Below are 24,757 nucleotides of genomic sequence, written 5' to 3' on the forward strand. Positions count from 1 at the left end.
TAGGAAGATAGAATTTTTTGACACACCTAGACTCTCCCAGCGAGCGAGAGATACCTATTATCCCATTTCTTAAGCTTTTTGTCTATCTTGCTTTTGACCCAAAGCCACATTTCTTTGAGGGATGGAGAGATGGAAAAAGGAATTCTCAGGTATCTGACTATTTTGTTGCTCCCCCCATTGGACCCTAAACTGTTGTAACCACTCAGGAGGCCGATCCTCCCATCCAAGCATGATAGATTTGCTCTGAGATATTTTAGCCCCTGATATTTCTCCTAGGACTTTGATTTTTCCTTCCAGGGCCTCCATATTCGGTTTGCTGAGTTCTATGAAGAGTGTCGTGTCATCAACAAATTGAGCATTAATCAGTTCTTCACCATTCAGAAGTTTGATCCCCTGTACATTAGCAGAAATGGTAAAGTCTCTTAGAATGTAATACAAAGCATCAGAGGCAATAACGAAGAGAGCAGGGGCTAGGGGGCAACCCTGTCTAATGGATATGCTCAGAGTTATCTTCTGTGACAGGGAACTATTAACTTCCACTTGGGTCAAAGCATCCTTGAGAAGAACCATCACCCATTTGTAGAATTTTGTTGGAAAACCAAATGTTTCTAACATCATCAGAATGAATCCCCATTCCACCCTATCATATGCCTTCTCGAAGTCTAGGAGAAACATGTCCGCATTTTGTCCTGAACTCTTCACCCATTCCATGGCCACCCAGCTGGTAATTAGATTTTCAAGGATATATCTTCCTTTAATAAATCTTGTTTGCATGGAGCAAATAAAATTAGGTAGTAAATTCTCCAGTTTGATCGCAAGAGATTTAGCCACTATTTTGTAAGATACATTAAGAAGTGTTATCGGTCTCCATTTTTTGATAAGAGACTTGTCTCCTTCTTTGGGAAGTAGTTTAATAATCCCACTGTTAATTTGTTCTCCTAAGAAACTAGTATCAAATGCCTCTAAGTAGATTTCATGCAGGTCTTGAGAAACCCAATCCTCATTAGCTTTGTAGAATTCTACAGGCAGACCATCCGGGCCCAAGGTTTTATCATTATTTAGACTTTTGATGACACCTTTCAGCTCTGTCACCATGATGGGACCCCTCAATGCCTACACATCCTCAATGGTAATCTTAGAGGGGATGATCCTTCTGCATTTTTCTCTAGCATCCCGGGAGTTAGTGGAATCTTCAGAGGTGAAGAGACCTTTGTAGAATTGAAAGAACGTCTCCTTGATATCCTCTAGATCCATTACTTCTTTGTTCTCTACCCAAATCGTATCAATTTTCTCTCTACACTATTTTTGTTTCAGCATATTTAAGAAGAACTTAGATCCTTTATCCCCGAATTGCATCCAGTGAGGCCAAGCCCTGATCATGGCCCCTCGGACCTTAGTTTGTTGGTGATTCCTGAGATTATCCCTAGCTAGGGCTACTTTATGAGATAGTTCAACATTGCAGGGATTGTCTTGGATCTCTGCCTCGCATAGGTGAAGGTTGTCGGATAGTGCTCTCTCCTTCCACCTATAATCCTTAGCTTTCTTTTGTCCTATGGTTTGCAGAAGCACCTGCCAACTACTCACATTCTGATTCCATCTGTTGGTACTAGAATTCAACTTTTTATTACTCTTCTTAAACAACCTAACAATCTTTATTGCACTCAACACATCCAGGTCTTTTAAAAGATTGGAGTTTAGGAAGAATTTGTCTTTAGCAGTTCCTTGTCTCTCAGAGGAGTCCCTAAGCCTAATCTGTGAAATGATAGGATGATGGTCTGATAAAGAGGTCGGGTAAATTGTCACTGAATTGCCATTCTTGTCTAGGTCAAAGGACAATTGCTCACTGCCAACATAGAATCTATCCAACCTACAATAGATCCTATGTTTGCCTCTCTGATAGTTGTACCAAGTGTACCAAATTTTAGTGTTTGCCTTCTTATTGCAAAATAGGGGGTCAAAGAGTTTCGTCCACCTTTTCATTCTCTCCCAATGTAATTTCTTCGTTCCTTTCCATTCCATAGGGACACCTCCACTTTTATCTTCCCGAGCTTCAATCATGTTGAAGTCACCCCCAACAATCCATGATATATCTGGTAAGGCGGCAATCCAATCCCACAACTCAGTTATCTCCCTGTAATCATTGGAGGCATAGACTGAACAAATGTCGAATATGGTACCATTGTAGTCTAAGGAGGCCCACATCGCTCTGTTACATCGCAAACATCCTTGGTTCACTATGTGCTCCTTCCATTTGGGGTTGATAAATATCCCAACACCTCCTCTACCTCTATCATGCTTTGAGCAAACCTTGATGGAGTATTTCTATATAAACTCTAGGTTGACTTCCATGGTAAACTTGACAGCCTTGAGTTCTTGAAATATAACAAAGTCCGTGTTCTTATGCTAATTGACAAACTTCTTGACAATCTGCTTCCCGTCTGGAGACTCCAGACCCCTAATGTTCCAAGAGATGCACTTCATCTTTAACAAGATGTATTATTTTTATTTTTTGGATGCCTTAAACTTGTTAAAGCATCTAGGGAGATCTCTCTTCTCCTCATTATTCCTTCTATTATTAGAACCCCTATTTTTAGATCCCAGAGTTCTACCTCTTCTTCTTTTAGGAAGTGCCTCAGGGTTCTCATTATCCGTTGTACATTCTCCTTCTTCCCCTGTGCACTCCTCAATATGATCCTCATCCTCAACCTCAGACACCTTCCTATTGTCACCCTGATTGGGGATTTCCCGGGTCTCAAAACAAGGATTGAAAGCCTTCAAATCTATATGGAGGGTCTAAGTTAGTTGTATCACTAGCTAAGATTTTAGCTTCACCAGCCCTAGGGTCAGCAACAATGACCTTGATCACATAGGTGTCCTCAAGTTCAACAAAATTCTTTGGGGAAAGGACAACAATCGTGTCAGGGGTGGGTTCAGCAAGGGAGGAAGGATCTGGCACAGAGTTCAATACATTTGACGAGTCAACCTCAAAGGAGACATCCATGTCTACTGAGCTTATATGGGGAGCTTCATTCTTCATCCCAGACTAACTCCCTCCCTTACTCAACTCACCATTCACACCATCTCTTTCTACAGGATTCAAGTTCCCAGGCTTGCTCAAACTAGAGGCTAAATTCGAGAATCTCACCTATGGGGGAATCTCTTGCACATCGTCATCCATAGGCGATATCAAATTGTTATCCACAAATATTTATTTAAAGCAAAAATCGAGGTATTGGGTATATTCGACTTGATTTTTTCCAAGGCTAACTGTTGAGCATTTTTCCTCCTTCTTTTCTTAGAGTTTTTCCCCACAACCTGAAACCCATCTTGCGAAATTTCATTCAACTGTTTCAGAGCATCAAAAATTGCAGAGTGAGGCGTGGGGATGCCTCCGAAATTACCCGAGTTGAATTTTTTATCAGGCTCCTGGGGTTTAGAGTTTTCCCCGGTTAAAATATTATTGATTTTTTTACTAATGGCATTAAGACTTTCCATGTTTGAGATATGCTTCGCGTGAACAAGGGGCAGGTTGTTAGATTGACTTCAGGGTTTTTCCGCTCCCTTGAGTTTATTAATAATTGGGCAATTCTTATAAATGTGTCCCTCTTTTCTACAGAGAAAGAACACATTCACTCCGCCGAGGACTTCAATAGGGCATATAACAGTTTCAGATTCTAGGTTAATGTTAACCGTTTTGAGGAAATCACATCCCAGGTGGATAGAAATCAAAACCCTAGCATCCAAATGAGGAATTAGAGAGGTCGAGTTATCCACTCAGATAGCCTTTCCTATCGGTTCAACAATTTGAGGTATAAATCTCCACAACAATGGAGGCACATTTCGAATTAAAACCCATCTAGGGCATGGAAGTGAAAGTATTTCCTCATTAATCACTTCTGGCGACCATTCGAGGGCACGAAATGTGCATTTTCTGACAGTCCAGTATTGTTTTTTAAGCACCTCTCTTTGCATTTTAGGATCTTTAAAAAAGATTACAAACAAACCTTTTTGAATGAGTCTACAAAATGAAACCAGATAACCTAGTTTAATATTCCAAACATTTCTAATCCAATCATCAATAAATTTACGCGCAAGACATTTATCTACATCTAGAGTCACAAAGAAAATTGTTGTATCTTCAAATCTATTCTTTTCCATGTTAATTTCTTTGCACATTAACTCGTTAGGGGAAATGGAGATGGAATCCTGAGCATAGTGAGGGCCTTTGCCTTCTCCACAGGGGCTGCCATTAAAATTATTAACAAACCTCGCACCTTCAGCGACTAGGAGAGAGGAAAGATTAACCACATCTTTGAAGGATTTTGGTTTTAAAGACGCTCCTTTGTTAGATTTTTTGGTGCCTCCAGAAGTGCTCTCCATTAGTTCACATTAACTGCTTGCATGGAGAGGGGAAAGGCGACGGCAGAGGAGGACGTGAGGAGTTAACCTGCACGCGAACCAAATCATCCACTGGGCACTTACCTATGTGGAGGAGGACCAACGTACTCCCCCACGTCAGAGCTTACAAACCTGCAACCCATAGTTCAAACCCTAGGTGCAGTCGGTGTTGCAGAGCGCTTCCAAAAAAACATAATTTTTAAAATTAGAAGCTTCTTTTAAATATATATTTAAAAATATAATTTTTAGAATATGAAATGATTTGCATGCAAAAATATATAAATAAATAGATTTTTTTTTTTTAAATTAGAAGTTTTCTAAAATCTAAATGTAAAAATATATTTTAAAAAAAAAATTTAATAAATAATAATAAGAAGTTGCTTTTTCATTTAAATTTGTTTCTTTTAAATCTAGATTGAAAAATATATTTTTTGTATTTAATAATAATAATTGAAAGGTTCTTTTTAATTTAGATTAAAAACTTTCTATTATTATTATTATTTATTTTGACTAGACAACTTTTTATTATTATCATTTATTATGACTAGAAAACAAATAATTTAAAGACTAAAATCTAAATTAAAAAGCAACTTTCTATTATTATTATTATTATTTTTAATTTTTAATCATTAAAATTACATAGATTAAAAAGATGGGTGAGTGCCACTGTTTTTGTTATGCCTCTCGGCGTAATGAAATGTTTTTGCTTCCCTTAAAATATTTATAATTTTCCATATTGGAATGTATTTAAGACATAGTCATCAAGGCAATAGCTATTTCCTTAGAGTTGTTTAGTATATAATACTCTTAGATTGTTAAATTTAATATGGACAAGAATACAGTTAGGGCTTTTAGTTCAAGAAAATATTATATATTAAAAAAATCCAAACTAGAAACAACAATTGGAAGACCAAGGATCACAACTTAGAAATCCACTTTAAACAACCAATGGAAGACCAAGAGTCACAACTTAGAATTCTAGACAAAGGTGTCCTTCATGGGAGTTGAACTTGGGTCTCCACATCGAGAACTCAATGCTTTAACCAACTAAGCTCAACCCCTTGGACTAGAACATGAGACTTGAATATATATATATATATATATATATATATATATATATATATATATATATATATATATATATATATATATATATATATATATATATATATATATATATATATTATATTCTATCAATAGTAATTTTATTTAATGAACTGATAGGTTGGAGAGAGAGCGCTAACCATTAAATTATTTTTTAATATAGACATTTGAAAGGGATATGCAAATGAAACAATATGAAATTGTTAGAAAACATGAAATTTAGCTAGTATGTATTTGCATTAAATATTGTAGGAAACCTTATTTTAGAATTTGAAATGCATAAAATATCATATAGATGTTTACCATTATGGCATGGAAAGAATAATAGTTATTTTTATGATTTGGCACATGGATTTTATGCTTTGATTCATCTTTGATAAAAAAAAAGTAGTTCTTACTTGGATGTTTGTTAGGGTTTACCTTCGAGGATGGGCGCTAAAAATGGGCGAACAAAGAGATTAGATCTTCTTTTTAGGATCTACCTATCAATATACAATTTGAAGTGCTTTGGACAAAGCTATACATACCATTGAAATAATCGGGTATTTGTTATTTACTATTTATTCTATGACATTTCTTGATAGGACATAACATGTTCATGTATGTTCATGTATGTAGATATATTAAGTTGCACTAGATTCCATCATGCCTATCATTTTCAGGTTAATAGGCTTCTATTCTTTGAGTAGGAAGAATTCCGGGGAAGTGTATAACATACATAGTTATATAATACAATATGTAATATAAATATAAATATAATAAATGATTTAACAATATACATTATATATTATACTTTATGGACAATGTATATTCTAAGTTACTTATGATAAACCTTTTTCCTACTTTCTTAAGGAGACCATAGTAGCAAAATAGTTGATGTGGCAAGATCTTGTCATGACGCACCCACATATAGGTGTTTTCTACAATAAAATCGTTGAAGTAGTGTGCTAGTTCCTTTTTTCGAATGGTTTGTCTTTGCTTACACATTTTACAAACATGCTTGACACAACTATAAGAATCACACCCATTTCAAGTGGCATATCTTAGATAGAGCTTGAAGGAAGGTGGTTAATCAATTACACAATGATAGTATAATATATAGTGAGATGAATTAAATATTGGTGGGTTGTTGTATATAAACCATGATGCATTCTATTTTCAATAGGATTATAACCAACAACCATAATTATAGTCATTGCCAACCTTAAATTCGTTAAAGTGGAATTGTTTGAGAATGAAGTCCAATCATTATAGTATATGCACAAAATGGTTTTTTTTAATAAATCTTTACAAACTTTCATGTGAATACAATTAGTAAGTGTAAAACCAAATTATATAGTTTTTGCAAAAATCACGAGTGCTTGTGCCCAAATTGTATGGAAGTTAAGTAGCGAAACAACTTCCTACACTAACTTGGAGAGGAGGGTAATGCAATTTTTTTACAGAACTTTACAAGTTACATTATAAACTTAATAGAAATAAACATGGATAGAGCACATACCACAACACAATGATTTACATGGGGAAAACCCTTTCGAGAGAAAAGGCCCACACTACAAAAGTCACCCAATAAATTATTTAGAAATCAATAGATTACAATATACTTGCAGAGCAAGCTTCTTGTAGGAGTATCAACCATAGAGATCTAGAGGCATTTGAATCAACATCTATCAAAATCTTACATACAACCTTCATCTCATGCACTTAATATATAGGAGACACAATACATGACAATACATGAAACCATCAAATGGTAACAAAACCATGGGCTAAAACCACTCAAGAGCAGCGTCCATCTTATCTCTAATACAAGATGACCTATGATGTGTCAATACACACACCAACACGTGTAACTCCCTTTTAAAACTCATTTATATGTCCCACACATTTTTAATATTTCCTATTTTAGGAGACCCAACATTTGGAGGCCATAACTTTTGAACTAGGTGCTTGATTGATGAACCGTTTGAAGTGCTAAAAAGCTCGCAATGTGCTCTATCAATCTATAACTTGCTATGTTGATTACAAACACTTTTGAGCTATTTTGGAGCCTCTAAGGCCCTCAAAATTGGCTCCAAAATTTTCGTTTACAACTTTAAAAAACAAAAAAATCAATATCTTCAAATCTAGACATGATCTTGGAACAAAAAATTATTGGCATGCTTATCTTGAAACTTTAAGGAAAATTTTAGACCAATTTTTGCTCAAATGAAAAGTTACTAAAAATTGTAACCTTATGTATATATAAGGTTGAGATACCATTTTATTAACATTCTTCCAATTGTCGAACACCATACAAGAGCAAAGAGAGTGTCTACACAATAATTTAATTGCTAGGGGCCATGAGGCCCATAGATTTGAACATTGTTTGAGTTTAATTGTGCTCACAACCTTAGTTAAAAAATCTACAACATTCATCAAAGTTTATACTTTAGCCAAGTTCACCTTGTCATCCTTTACCATATCTCTAACAAAATGATATTGAAAATCGATGTGTTTGGTTTAGACATGAAATATTTTGTTCTTAGCTAGGTAGATCACACATTGATTGTCACAATGAATTGTCACCTTAGTTTATTCCAATCTTTGAAAATTATCTCTTAAGCTAAATGGCTTCTTTATAAGAACAAGTAGCTACCATATACTCTGCTTCGATAGTGGTTAAAGCAACCACAACTTGTTGCTTACTCATCAAGCTGATTGCACCATTGAATAAAGTGAACACATAAGCATTGGTGGATCTTCTGCTATCAATATCACCTAGCTAGTTTGAATCCATATAACCATGAATGTTAAGGGAAATCTCATCTCCTATCAAATTACCATGATAACACAGAGAATATTTTGAGGTACCCTTCAAATATCTAAAGACCCTTTTAACTGCATCCCAATGAACTCTACTAAGATTAGACAATATTGTATATGATTAATAAGTTAATCTATCACTAAATCCAATTGCAAGACAATAAAAGTGCTAACAAATTCAACAAAGGAATAATCAAACAATCAAAACAATGACAAACTCCATGCCAAATGCATTCACAAGACGTCTATTGCTTTTGTCCTCTTGGTTGCATATGGTAGTAGTGGCTCTTAGAGTTGCACGATACTTGTAGAGTAATGACACAAGAATTCAAAGAATATGGTTTAATATATCGAGAATGAGTGTTGATTTTATATATTTTCTGGATTTGAATGAATGGTTGAGATTGATTTGGTAGCAAAGTCAATCAACAATTGAGAATTGATGAGACAAGTTGGTTGGAGATAATCACTCAACATGACTGGATTTGATTGATTTGATAATATAATTAATTGAATAGTTAAGAGAAGTGATTAATTAGTTAGAAAAAAAGTGTTTTTGAAAAGAGTGGGCTAACTGGTTAGTTAGAAAAAGGGATTGCTGGCTCACTACATGGAACTGAGAGTTAGTGGTAGTTACTCATTTTCAACATGTGATGTAGTCAAATGAGAGGGAAATAAAATAAATTTGAAATGTAAGAGAAATGAAATTAATTTGAAATGTGAGGGAAATGAAATTAATTATATTGGAAAAATTATCTAATTGAGAGGACATTGTTAGTTAATTAAATAATTAGACATAATTATTGAATTATGGAAACATAATAGAAATTGATTTAATTAAACAATGAAAAATATTTAATCAAAGTGAAAAATTGAGATTAATTATATAATAATTAATATAAGGAGGGAAATGATTAAAGATTAATCGATTATGAAATTAGAAGAAATTCGAATTATGAATTATGAAATGAAAGAATAATATTAATTTAGAAGAACAAGGTGTTTATATACAACTAATTTTTTTAAAAAAAGTTAAACATAAATATAATTCTCACACATATTAATAATTCTCACACATATTACACAACTCATCGCATCTAACCACCCTTCATATACTTAATATAAAATATAACCTCCACTTATTAAAATTTGTAGTTTGTATAGAAATGTGTTTACCAAATGAGCTTCGTCCACACACTATTGTTAAAATAAAAGCAACAACATATATACTTATCTCTATCTCTCTATCCCTTTATCATAGTGCCACATATATTTGTATTTCTCCCCCTCCCTCTCCTTCTATACCTATCTATCTCCATCTCTCTCTCCCCCCTCCCTTGCGCCCCCCCCCCCCCACCCCACCCCCGCCCCCCACACACACATCCCTATATATTTATCTATCTCTTCACCTCTTTCTCTATATCTCTTTTTACTTTTATCTCTCCCTCTACCTCTTCCTTTCTATTTGTCAATCTCCTTATCTTTATCTCTCTATTTTTATCTCCCCCTACCTCTCTTTATCTCTCCCACTCCCTCTCGCTATCTCTCTATCTATTTCTCTCCCCCTCTATCTTCATCTCTACTTTTATCTACTCTAAACTAACCACACTCATGGCAAGAACTTGATACTTTGCATCTCTTATTTGTTAATCGATATAGCTACTTAAATGATTTATAATTTTCAATCCATAATCAATGCTAGTAAATTAATTGATTAAAATAATAAAATTTTGACTTCTTAAAGTTATATCATTTTAAAATTTAATTTAATATTTAATATTGTATCAATCTTTAATAAAATAGTTATAAAATCAATTATAAACTCGTGCCAAATTTATTAAATATTTAATATAAATAAATTACAATAGAAATAACCATGACACCTTCGTTTGATACAAGTCCAATTTAAGATTTTTTTTTCATTTTTTAATGAATATAACTTAAACGACTTGCTAGAAATAAATAATCTGTTCTAATAAATAAATTGATTGAAATAAGGAAATTTCCCGAATAGCTTGAAGAACCCGACCGCCTTCCAACGCTCACCTGTTTCGTATGAAGCGTACTTCAAATTTGAAATAATAGTTTTCTCTCTCCAGATAATCTCTTTCTTATTTTTCACATTTGCTTACGTCATTTGCTTTTTATTTGAAGCTTCAGAGGTGTTCATCTCTGCGGGAAACGTTTCAGAAAACAGAGAGAAGGGTTTAAGCATTTTTCTCTAACAATGTCGCTACGTGTGTTGAATCCAAATGCGGAGATCCTGAATAAATCTGCAGCACTGTACATGAACATCAATGCTGCCAAGGGTTTGCAAGATGTTCTTAAGACCAATCTCGGCCCCAAGGGCACCATTAAAATGTATGATTTATTTCCTTACATTTCTGTTTTACCAAATAAAGTTTCTTAAACGACATACGCATACATATGAAACTTTCTTAAGCCTTTTAAATATTTTTTCCAAAACATTTTCAAAACATTTCCTGATTTGCGTGCTTCGATAAGAATAATTTTAATCTATATTTGTATAATTTTAGCTATTATTTTCTTCTGATGACAATCATTCGTTATCTCGTTTGATTCCCATGAACCCACTGAAAGTGCTTTCCAGGATTGGCACTAGATTAGAAGTGCTGGCATGATGACATGTGACATATGTAATTAACTCAAATTTCCGTGAATCTCAATATTTATTCAATCTTATCGCAACACAGATAATGTTTGCTTTTGGCATAAACTAAAACTGCCATGCTTTACTCATTCTACATATTCACAGATGATTGCAATTATAGTCCTATGCACATATACCGTTATTCTCACAGTTCGCAGAGCATTCCAGTATTAACCTTAATTCCCAGTGAATTTTGTTGATATCCATGAATAGGAAACACAAATTGTTATCCTGCTCCACTCTTAGCATTCTTTCACATTGTTCATTAAGAATTCTCAGGTTCTCCACAAACCACAAATTCTGCTAATATCTACGTAAAGGAAATGCAGTATTTTTTATTTTGGCCAATTCCACATCAATGCAATCAAAGTAGTGTTGATTCATGCAACTGGTTAATTTAATTAATTTACTGAAAACTTAATTTGTTTGGCTGTATAAGTTTTGTTCCTTCATTTCCATGTGTTCTTGGTGTAGACACTTATTTTTAACCATCTCTTAACATCTCCTAACATTACAACACCATGTTTCATTCTAGTCATAGCCTAGTCCCATTTCTTAGTCCCCCATCTAGTTAACCTTTTTGTTTTTCCATTACATATAAATTTAATAATGCATCTTCGTCCATTTTCAAAACAAATAATTAAAAAATCCATTTTATTATCCATTATCGATTTCCAACTATGTTATGGCTATGCCCCTTGGGGGTCCTAATCCCATACTGAATTGGTGTAGGCATGGGTCTTGCTATGGGAGTGGCCTTGGTATGTCCAGGGTCTAGGGTCTCGCTCAGGCACCCTAGGTATACCCGAGCTGCTCTTGGTTGAACCAAAGGGTTGCCCAAATAAGACATTAAATAAAAATAATTTTTTTAAAAACTTTTTTATAAACAAAAATGTGCCAAACACCTGATCTTGTCATTGAATGATAAAATTGTGAAAATGGTATTGCCCCCAAACTCCCACAAGGGGCGCTGCCCCTTGACTCCACTTAGTGCATTTCCCCTAGATCCACATGAGGGGTGCTACCCCTCAGGCCCATTGGACCTCCACTAGTTATTGGGATTTCATGTCACATAAGAAACTTGATTACAATGAAAGGGTTTGGGGATGGAGACTAAAACTAACAACTTAGACAATTATCTTTATGACTATTGTAATATCATTGATCAATGATGAATTATCTACTATTAAAGATCAAATGTCATTATTGTTTTTTTTGCTTGTTAAATAATTGCTAAGGGGCAGCATCCTTGTATTATATCAAAAGCTTTTACATATTCTTTGTAGGTACATACATCAGCAGTCCAAAATGTCCTTTTGACAAAAAATCTTCTACTTTCTATTGCCTAACATCTGGCTATAACATCTACCCCTATCTCCTAAATGGCACTTGGCCCAAAAGAGGAGAAAACACAGATTTCTACCAATCACCGTCATAGCAATCGATCATATACATATCAAAATAAAATAAACTAACATAGCTTAATCAGATGCCCTTCTTCCCCTTGTTGCGTGCATCCTCGACAGCCTTGGCCTTGACTGGACAATATGAGCTGCAATCCGTGTGGGCAGCCACCTCAGCCTCCCTTAATAGGTCCAATCTAGACATAATTTCTTTGTTTGAGTCCTCATCCCCAGTCGCTTCATCGTCCTCTCCATCACTTACTAGGCCCCGTGTCACCAAATACTTCTGCAGCCACCCAACAGCTCCTTCGTTCGACAAATTCAATAGTTTCTTCAAGATCAACGCATTTCTTTTCACCTATTCACGCCTTTGCTCAATGGATGAAGCATCCACCAGACTGAGAAGGGGATACTTTGCCACTTCCTTTCCACATCTACGAATTACATAACAGTCTTTCGGCATGGGGATCAAATTCTTTTCATCCGCATTCTCTATTACAGTGTCCAATTCCCCCATATAACAATTCTTCATCAGTTTCTTGCATAAGGCACCCACCTTTTCCGTTGTTTCCCCAAAATCTAGAAGCACTGCAACAAACATACCAATTTACCCTATAACTATGCTCCGCCTTTAAGAACTCATCTCCCAAAATTCTCTGGACTGCTTGTATAACCATCTCATGGTCAGATTTCAGCATCTGCCGTAGCCTCTTTTCTGAAATATTACCCATGAAAGACATCTGTCTTTCCCAGCAAATTAATCTCATAGGTGTACCCATATTGGGGAGGAAAAAGCTTGAAATGAAAGCACTTGAATGGCTTTTCCATTGGTCTATTACCTAAATAGCAATCCTCACAATGTTACATGATTTCATGATCCCATTCCCAAGGTACACCATTTCATAATCACACTTGGTACCACCTAACTCGTTTGCCACCCAGAGTTACAAATTTTGATGCTGCGGGGAAACTGAATTGTTCTTTCACATGAGAAACTCCAAAACCAATATATCGACTAGTCGTGATGGCCAGTGCAGTGGCCAGCATGTCATCGTCCTTCCCCACTTCCGATTCCTTCGCTTGCAACCATAAATGCCGTTGATTTGTTTCCTTACTTTTAAAATGCCCGGTGGGTACATGCATTCCATCAATCCCACGGGGCTTGTGACGAAATGATTAACCATTTGTATCTTCATCACTACCTTGGACAACAAGAGTATTCACCACCCTGCCCACTGTTGACTTGTCATCCACACCGTCCCTTGCTGCCCTTTTTGCCAGCTCATCTGCCATTTGATTGCTCTCACGATATGTGAGTAACCTTGAACTCTTCAAATTTCCTTATTAGGGCCTGAATGGGCCTTAGCCATTTTCCTAACTTCCAGTTTGATACTGCATTTGTCAAATAACATTCATTGTTATTGACGAGCCACCCTTTTAGGTGGATCCATGTAGCATTGATTGCTATACCACACTTCAGCTCCATCAAAGCGGCCCTAAATTCTGCCATATGATTTGTGGTATCGCCTAAAAATTTTGCTTTCTCATAAAGGATTTTGCCCAAGGTCTCTTATCACACACCCTGCTCCACTCAGCCTTGGGTTCTCTCTAGAGGCTTTGCCAAAATTGATCTTAACCTACCCTTCTTCTGGTTCCTTCAACACCACATTCTCTTTGGGATTGCAAGGAAGATCATCCTTCCTACACCCATTAATGGGGGGGACCTTCAATCTAGGGAAAGGCTTAGTCATATCATCATCCCAATTTGTGAAGACATTCTTTTCCAATTTTTGATTGTGAGCTGCATTGTTAACCAGCTCAATTACCAACATTTCTATCTTGGAAGTAACATCTTCCTTCTTCATTTCTTTACCTTGAAAGATTCTCCTATTTCTTTCTTTCTTTCTTGATTTCCCACATTATACTTGATGGCAAGCAACCAAACAAGGCTGTCTTCTTGAATTTTGGCCATATGACAAGCCAATCACGTATATCCACTGGAACAAGCACTGCCAATTTAACTTCTTCATAAAATATTTCCATCAGAACTTAGTGAATAGGCAATTTAAGAGTACATGATTAGCATCCTCTTCGTGTTGAATTTATAGTTCTCAATTAACCACAGGCACTGATTTGCCCTCCTAGCTATAGACAATACACGATTGTCTCCCCCGAGCACTGCTTATTCTTAATATAGCAGATTGTGTGTTATATCTACATCTCATTCAAGAGAGAAATTAATCTTCCTTTATACCTTTTGTGGTGCCCCTTCCAAGGGGCGCCACTCGGTATAATATTATTAATATAATATAATAATTATACAATATAATTATATTATCACATAATAATATAATTATATTATCTCATAATAATAATATTAATCACAATAAATAAATATCACAATATAATATAATTATATTATCACAATACAATAATATATAATAATTATATTATCAATTTAATTACTATATTATCAATATCATTATTATATCACAATTATATTATCACAACCTTTATGTTGTCTATGTCGGCCTGAAGGAATCCGACCATAGCATCAACACTCCCTCTAAGCTGATTAGGTGGATTAGACCACTTACATATTTGTCTTCCTTAGGCTGGAAGTGATGACCGTCGTTGCCAATCTTCAACATTCCCTCTCAGCTAGGGAGGATACTTCCAGCTGCACAAGACATATCACCTCATTGAGATGTCAACCACAATGGCTACTCTCATAGGGTAGATCCAACTTGGACAAGAGAGGCATATATTAAATATGCAAAGTTGAATGACTACTTGCATATTTATGAGCTGGCCCTTTTGAAGGATCCGACCTTAGTTATAACATCATCAACACTCCCTCTTAGCTAGGGAGGAATCCTTCTTGATATTTACAAGTCATATCACCTCATCGTGATGACTAACACAATGACTACACTCATGTGCATGAAAGAAGCTCATCACCTCATCGTGATGTTTGACCATCATGGCTACTCCCATAGATGGTGAAAGAAGAGATATCATCTCATCGTGATATTAACCATTATGGCTTATCCATAGATATCACCTCACGTGATATCCACCATTATGGCTTATATATAGATATCTCCTAACGTAATATCCACCATTATGGCTTATCCATAGATATCGCCTCACGAGATATCAACCATTATTGTGAGATCGTCACCACACAATGATGGTAAGATGCACAAGTGTTCATCATTGTGAGATCGTTACCTCACAATGATATTCACCATGGCTCATCTAGAGGGTAAACACACAAGTACAAGAAAAACCACCACGGACTCTCTCATGTGGTGTTGTCATGGTGTCGCACACATGACATCAACCATGAACCATATCGGAGGGTGGAGATAAGGGCTCACACCTCAAGTCTCTCTCAAAGAGAAATGCATTAACATGAGTTTACACTTTAAACTTCTCTCTCAGAGAGAAGAATGCATTAGTATATAAATAGAGGGCTCACACCTCAAGTCTCTCTCAAAGAGAAATGCATTAACAAGAGTTTACACTTTAAACTTCTCTCTCAAAGAGAAGAATGCATTAGTATATAAATAGATCAATGATGCTGAGACTCAATCTCAGCTAGGGCTTCATTCTCCACCATACCAAGCTTATAAAAAAAATTGACGTGACTCCCTCTGAACCTGATATCAACCTTCTGACCTCCTTGTCCAAGGTTGCTTCTGAAGCTGAAATGTCAGGCTCCCTCTGACTGTTGATTCTTCCTCTTCAAAGAGACGTCTCCAGCCACCAACTCAATTTTATTGCAGCAGCCTGTGATGCTTCCTCACAGGATGTATCGAGCTCATCCACCCTTGAATGCAATCTCTGTCCTGAAATCATTTAGAGAGATTAATAATGGTCCAAGACTATCTCAAAGAGAAATATCAATGCTGGAATCATACATGGTTTGCTATAGCATGAATTAATAACTATATGAAAAATTCATGAACATTATTCAACCATGGAAATTTATCTCTTAATTGGTTAGTCTTCCTCACAATCTACCAACGTTCTTTCCTAAACTCGCTCAGCATTGAAATTTCCATCCATTTGAATTGATCACACTGAAGCATCTAACGATGATCTGATGGCATCATTGGAGGTGGTGGCAGAGATTATCACATCTTGCAAGTCACAACCTAAGCATTTTATCCAACACTCGAATGTTCATGACACCAATGATTCTATAGAGGCATTTTGACAAACACTTTGCACACAAGCTATTCTGCCATTTTGAGTGTGTTTGTCCATTCATGGCAAAAGCTCAGACTGCTGATTCAAATCTCTGAAGTCGTGTAATATTCGACACCCACGATATATGAGGACCAGTCTGGCACAACATAACCGATTTTCTGTATCTACGTTTCGCAGACTCAAGTGCTATACTTCCTTCAACACCATGCTTTAAATATATCTCCTGTGTTTTTAAATTGGACAAACAAAAAACCATTGCTTTTGTAGTTATTCCTTTGTGGTAGTTTTGTTTGAAGGATGTGATGTCCCCTTGTTGCCTAACTTGGTAAGTTGGGACAAATACCTAGATTCCCCTTCTCACTTTATCAAATGATTGTAATTAAACCAAGTGAAAGATATTACACAAATTATCAACTGTTATTTCCTACAACGTATGCAAGATTGATATGGAATTGATAGCAACGTCTGATATACAATTATGAGATATACTAGAAATGAGATCACTTAATCACTAATCGTGATAAAGGAGTGATGCTGGTCTGATGTATGATATGCCTCACAATTGATATATATTGCTTTGGCAATGTTTACTCTGCCTGATATATTAATCTGCTTATGCCAATGTACAGGTATTGCTAACAACGATATGTTTCTGTTCTGGATTCCTTTTTTCTTCTCCCGTACTAGTCTGCCTTCGCCCCCGATATATATATCCAATAATATCCTAATACCCCCCGAGATGTGCTTCGAAACTTGTTCTTATACCTCCTAAATAGGAACGGTGGCAACCTTTGAGGGTTGACTAGTCACCTCCGTTCGATATCAGACTCTCCATAACAACAATTAGACATTATTAATCACCATCCTTATAATTCGTATATGATCATCAATATACTGATCGCATAATCGGTTCATATCGTTCCTTCATAATCATTCCTTAGCGGCGCTGTATGTTTGTTTGGAGGTTATCAATATTTGCGGCAGTAATCTGGAAATTGATTCCTACCCAGGAGTCTCGAAACTTCCATTTGTGTCTGCATACTCAGGACGAACTATTTATACAGCAACGGAAGGTTAATTTGGCTCAAAGTCTAGTATTTGACTCTTGTTACCACGGTGCCCAATATTGTATGTATTTCGACTCTTCACAAGGTAGTTGGTGTCTTCCTTCAGCGCTGTCATATATGGTTCTGAGCGCTATTCTCCGTCAATAGCGATAATATGATGCTTCTTTATTTTAGGAATCCATCTTAGGAAAATAGTCTCATTTCATGGTTTCATCATTAACTTCTTCCTTTTTATGAATTTGCCATCAATCAATCATCGCCTTTGCAAACATGAATCGCTGTCACAGTGATTTCGAAGGTCACCTTTGTAAATGAAGGCAGGCTGGAAGTCGTTGCATATAGTCTTCTGAATTGCAGAGGCCCAAAGTTGTTGCCTCCAATACAACCAAATGGTGAAATTGCCGCCTTAATGAAGATCAATTGGAGGATTAAGTTGCCGTCCAAACATGAACACAGAGATCGCATTATTAAAATCACGCAATTTCAATGATCAGCCGCTGTTGTTGAATACGAACCTTCAGCTACAACAGAAGATGAGTTCGTTGAGGCTTAAGTCAAACACAAAGAAAATCGCCTTCCTTTAATGATCGATTCCCTGTTCTCTTCTGTCAGATGTTGCTACTGTATCAGGGCCTTTTCCCAGGTTTCGTACCTGCTCTGAGACCATGTTGAATTTATGGTGCTCAATTATCCACGGGCACTGATTTGCCCTCCCAGCCATAGACAATACACAATTGTCTCCCCCGAGCACTGCTTATTCTTAATATAGCAGACTGTGTGTTATATCTATATCTCATTCAAGAGAGAAGATTAATCTTCCTTTATACTTTTTGTGGTGCCCCTTCACCAAGGGATGCCACTCTTCCAAGTGGCACCAATTATAATATTATTAATATAATATAATAATCATACAATATAATTATAAGATAATTATATTATCACATAATAATATAATTATATTATCTCATAATAATAATATTATCACAATAAATATAATATCACAATATAATATAATTATATTATCACAATACAATAATAATATAATAATTATATTATCAATTAAATTACTATATTATCAATAATTATCAATATAATTATTATATCACAATTATATTATCACAACCTTTATGTTGTCTATGTTGGCCTTAAGGAATCCGACCATAGCATCAACAGTCCCTCTAAGCCGATTAGGTCGATTAGACCACTTACATATTTGTCTACCTCAGGCTGGAAGTGATGACCGACGTTGCCAATCTTCAACACTTCAGACTCTTTGCATGGCACACACCATCTTGGTCCTTGAATCCCAATCTTTCTCAATCTATCTACCATCAAAATCTTCTTCTGAGCCGCCATCCAAGAAAAAACACTAGCTTTTAGTAAGCGTTGTTTTTCCCAAAATAACTGAACAGGCCAATCTTGTTTTGCTAAAGCTGCTTCCTGAACCTTGTATCCTATTTTAACCTTATAGTTTCCAGACTTTGAGTAGCACCATCGAACAGTGTCCCCCTCCATAGATGGAGTTATGACCTTGTTCAATAATATCTTTAGCTGCGCCCCATTCTGATATTCAGGAGCTTGAATGTCCTGGAGCGATTTCCATCTCCATTCTTGCTATCCATTTACCTCCACTACCTCCCCATAGTTGCTGACTTTTCTTACCCAAGTATTTAGGGTGGCACCCTTGACAGCTTCCAAATCTTGATTGCTGGCTAAAGTCTCAAAGCCTTCCCATGAATTGTTCCAAAAAGAAGCACTCCTTCCATCCCCTATCGCCCAAGTAATGTGCTCAGTAATACTATCTCTGCATTTTAAATATTGATCCACAAGGTGGGTCTCTGACTGAAAATTCTAGTAGTTTGATCTACTTCCTACAGAGTATTTTGATCCACTTTTGTTCTCCTTGAGCATATATGTTCCAAGTGAGCTTTGCCCCCATTGTCATGTTCATCAAGTAAATTGGAACTGCAGACAAAATTGCCTTTAGCATTAGAATTCTACCAGCAGAGGTAAGCCATTTCCCTTTCCACGATTCTATTCCATTCTTGTAGTCGTTGATCAAAGTCTCCCAATAACATTTTTTGTTAACCCCTGCAAACAATTGCATTCCCAAAAATCTTTCTGGGAAGTTTGCCACTTGCAACGTAAGGATCCTGGCAATATCCCTTTGTAGACTTAGTTGGGTTTTGAGAAAAAAGACCTCCAATTTCCTCCAATTGATGCTTTGCGTTGATGCTTTGTAGTAATAGTCCAGAAAGGAGCGTATCTCCCTAGCCTCCCTTCAATAGGTTAGTCCAAAAAGCATAGTGTCTTTTGTGAAGTGCTGATGCGGTACTGGCTCCAGTGTAGGGGCCACCTCCATGCCCATATACTTTCCTTCCATTCTGAGTTTGTTGATGCTCCTTCCCAAAGCTTTTGCCATAATGATACAAAGAAAAGGAGAGAGGGGATCTTCCTGTCGCAGTCCCCTGGATGAAGAAAGGAATCCTTGAGGGGCACCATTGACTAGCACAAAGAATTTGGGGCACCATTGACTAGCACAAAGAATTTGGGATTGGATGTACAAGCCTTCACCCCCTGAATCCAATTCTCCCCGAATCCAAATTTCTTCAAGACTTCTGAGAGGAATGGATGGTCCACCATGTCATACACTTTTAAAATGTCTGATTTTAAAATCATAGTGGTATTCCTGGCTTTCCTGGCAATATATATGGCTTCATGGGTAACTATGATTCCTTCCACAATCAATTGTCTTGACGAGAATCTACTCTGCTCCACATAAATTATCCTCGATAATACCTCTTTCAATCTATTCTTCATGATTTTTGTTACCACCTTATACACTGTATTACATAGAGATATCAATCTATAATCACCCATAGCCTGCACATCTTTTTTCTTGGGGATAAAAGCCAAGAAGGTATGGTTCAGTGCCCCCAACATTGTAGTTTTCTTCCTCGATTCTTCAATCATCCAGTAAATGTCTTGCCCCAATGATGTCCCAATTTTTTTGAAAGAAACCAGCAAGGAAGCCATTCAAACTAGGAGGTTTGTTTGGGTTAAGCTGAAAGGTGGCTGCTTTGACTTCTTATAGAGAAACTTGCTTGAATAATTTCTTTTTCTGTTTTTGAGAAATGATTGCCAGAATACTACTTAGAATCATCTCTCTGCCCTCTCTATTGTTGTCGTTCTCTTGGTTCAACATAGGTTAAAAAAAATTGACTGCTTCCTTATTTACTTCCTCAGCTGTTTGAGCCACTTCCCCGTCCTCTTTTTTGATCTCCAAAATTCTGCTTTTACTTTTGTTTGTGATGGATGTTTTGTGAAAATATTTTGTTTCAAATTCATCCCCACTCACCCCTTTCTCTATAACCAATTCATTTAATTCTGTCAAGCCCCTTCTCAAACCTGTCCTTTTTCTCAAATATATTCTTAAAATGTGTTTATTCCACTCCTTCAACTTGTTCTTTACATCATTCAATTTTTTCTTCATTTGAAACAAATGCGAACAGTTGCCCACTGAAACTTCATTCCACCATCCCTTGATTAACTCCTTCAGGCTTTCGTCTATGAAGCACACATTTTCAAATCTTAAGGGGCACCTTTCAGGGGGGCTCTCTAGGGGAATCAACAGCTGCACTGAATAGTGATCTAAACTTGTAAAGGGAAGAATAATGGCTTCATGCATCATAGAGAGATTCTCCCATTCTCCGGCAATCGAAAGATGGTCAAGTCTTTTGGCAAGCCTACCAGAGTATTTTCCCCTACCAGTACCACTCTTTTCCCTTCCAATTTTAGAATGGCCTTCAATAGTTGAGTCCACACCATTCTCTTAGTTGCTGCGGGAGAAGGGCCATATACAATGAATATGAAGAAAAACTCACTGTCTTGCAGTATTTTCATTTTAATTAGCTGCCAATATTTTTTTTAATCCACTAGTTCTCCTGCCACATTAATAGGGTTTCACAGAATTCCAAGGCACCCTGAAGCACAATTTGCCCCAGCAAACACACCTCTCCATTGCCTCCAATTCCTCATTCTTTTCTCACTCTCCTCTCGACTCCATTTGGTTTTTTGCAACATTATATCTGCTTTCGCTTGGTCAATTTTGCGCTTGACCATGCACCATATGTTAATGCCTCTAACATTCCATGTTAGCGTCTCTTCGCTCCTCGAGAAGGATAATCTCCTTCCTAGATCTTAGTTTCTTTTGGCCTTTTGCGTTTGCTACAATTTCCAGTTTCTTCTTGTTAGATTTTGGACCCCTCTTTCCCTTTGGTTTGGTATTAGGCTTTTTCAATTTGGACTTTGTTTTCACTAGGGTTCTTTCTTCCATGATCTCACCCTCTTCTTCCTCAAACTCTTTCTCTTTTTCTGTCTCCACCTCTTGCCTTGCCTCTTCCTCAACTCCCTCCTGCCAAGTTGAATTTCTTTCTAGCAAATCAGCAAGCTCTCTATCTCTCTCCTCACCTAAGCCCATTTGCTTGAGCCATTCCTAAGTCATCATTGAGGTTCCTTCCACAATGAAGATTTTGATCATTCTCCTCCAAAATTACTTGAAAGGGATTTGCGTTAGCTCAATTTGAGGTTGGCATGCCAAGAGAGCATTTGCTTCCATTGTCTTTGCTTGGTATTCTCTACCTTGATTATTCTCTGGGGTTGCTTGCTCATTGTTGCTCCCTAGGATTGCCACACCCTCCAAATTATGTGTAAGGCTTACCTTTCCTACACCACAATTTGGCCCAGGGGCGAGATCAATACTTTTGGATGAATCCCCAATTTTGTATCCTCTTCTTTTCCTATCCTACATGTTGAGATCCATCATCCCATCCTCGTCCTCTCCATGGTGGGACTGCTGCACTATGCATTTGGACTTTTCATGCCCTTTGAAGCTGCATTTAGAACACACAACTAAGCCATCCTTTCTTTCAATTTTCTGTCTCCAAACACCAAAATCTAAGAGTAATTCAACTTCATTGGGAAGAGGAGGAAAGGGAAAGATTTTAACACAAATCCTTGCATAAGTTCCAAATCTCTTATCCTCTAATCTTTCATCCATTTTGACGAAGGACCCCAATTTGCTTCCTATGTCATTCTGAATCTCCTCTCTCCAATATTTTGTGGGTAAATTGTATAAGCTTACCCATGTTGGTACAACCTCAACTTCATGTTTCCTGGGGTCTGTTGACGTGTATTTTGTACACTGCCTAACACAGAATAAAATACCCAAGGGTACCTTATCCTCTCTTGAATAAAGCCTCTGATTGCTGAAGATATCGCGAAAAAGGATCAATCAGGATGACTCCAAGGTTCTTTGATGTAGGGTCTCTACGTGTGGACAAGCTTGCCGTGGTATGATGTGATTTGCTGGAATCACAAGGGGACTTACATTTGGTGATTGAATTTCCGATCTACTTTGCTAGAACACAAGCTCTCACTAACTTAGATTAAAAAAAGGGAAAAAGGAAGGGGTTGAAGAGAGGATCTAATCCTAATACTAAGAATGTAGGAGCAATGATTTGATTTTTGATGAAACTCCAACTAGGTCTTGTTTTGACATCAATGGAACATCTACACAAGGCTAGTGCGATCTTCTAAGGGAAGCTTTATGATGTTCAAATCATCACCACAGGCATAGACACCATCAAGTTGATGCATATCAATGAAGAAGCGACAAATTGAAATTGAGCTTAGGCTGAATGATTCCAGTTGACTACGCAAGGCAAGTCTGCAATCAACAAACTGCTAGTAGTATGGATGTACGAATTCCACCATTAATCAATCGCATTTCCTCCATTCATCTAATCATCTACCATCTAGGATTGAAGACTCAACAAGAAACCATGCAAATTGCAAGAAACGACACACTTCACCATTACTTCAATGAAAATGGAGTTTGTTTACAATCAATGGCAACAATTTCTTGCCTTGTCCTCCTATTCTACTCTAATTACTATTCTATCAACTATATTCTAACTCTTCCAACTATTTACATGCTATCTCTAACTTATTGCTAATTAGCCTTTACAAATGAAATGTCTGGGCTTATATAGTGCCCACAATACAATTTGATGGCTTAGATCAATTCAAGATCAATGGCCAAGATTTTACAATGAAAACCCTAATTAGGGTTTGTTACAACCATTACATAACATTTAATGCTTGACCAATGACAAAATTGTATTGCTTGGACACATGTCCCTTCTAGAAAAATCGACCAATGGATAGCCGGGGTAGGTACATCGGAGTTTGCGCCACCTTTCATGAGTTAGGTACATTGAATCTGGACATGCTGAGGTGGACCACACTGACTGGAGGAGTGATGATTGGGATGCCACCTCATCTGACACTTGTAGCTTACTAGATATTCAATTTGATGTCGTTGAGAGGCTATCTTTAATTAACTCTTGTTCTAACTCCTTGTGTCCTTCATGTGCAGGATGATGATGTACCTTGCCTTGGAACGCTGGATTGAAAGAAGTCACTCCTGTCCTGGCTTGATCGTCCTGGCGGAGACCGTCCTTGATCCGGCTTGATTTTCCTTGATGAGATCTCCATTTGATGCCTACACAACATTTCAAAATTAGAAACATGATTTTGCAATGAATAGCATAGATTAAATTAATTTTTTAGGAAACCTCATAATAAATCCTTGAGTTATTATTTCCTAAAAAACGATTGAGCTAAGGGAAAACAAATTTTCAAAATTCAAAATTAAGGCAATGGCGAACAAAATTCGAAATTAAAACAAGAGATCTTGCCATACCTTATTTGAGAGCTAACACTAGAATGCAAAATAAAGAATTTGCCTAGGCAAAATTAACGTTAGATGGCCTTGACGCGATCTTCAAGCAAATGTCCTTCCTATCAACTTCGCCACCCTTGGAGTCTTTGATGTGTTCTTCAATGTCCTTGGCAAGTTCGCCTAACTTGAAACTCGAACTCCTTTGATAACGCTTGCACCTTCCCTTTGAAATTCGCTCCTCCTCTTGAATGATACTTTCGCACTTCCTTTGTATACTCCAAATTGCATATGAAAGAGGATGCTTGAATAATGATTTAAAAATGAAATAAACACCTCCTTTTATAAG

The 24,757-nt window shown here is 36.7% G+C and overlaps 1 pseudogene; it reads left to right on the plus strand.

The window, feature by feature from the left end:
• The first annotated feature begins 10,338 nt into the window (after positions 1–10,338).
• The window catches only part of LOC131049391 (T-complex protein 1 subunit zeta 1-like), an 89,824-nt pseudogene continuing 75,405 nt past the window's right edge, over positions 10,339–24,757 (plus strand).

This window comes from Cryptomeria japonica, chromosome 3, assembly GCF_030272615.1.
Source record: "Cryptomeria japonica chromosome 3, Sugi_1.0, whole genome shotgun sequence".
Taxonomy (NCBI): Eukaryota; Viridiplantae; Streptophyta; class Pinopsida; order Cupressales; family Cupressaceae; genus Cryptomeria; species Cryptomeria japonica.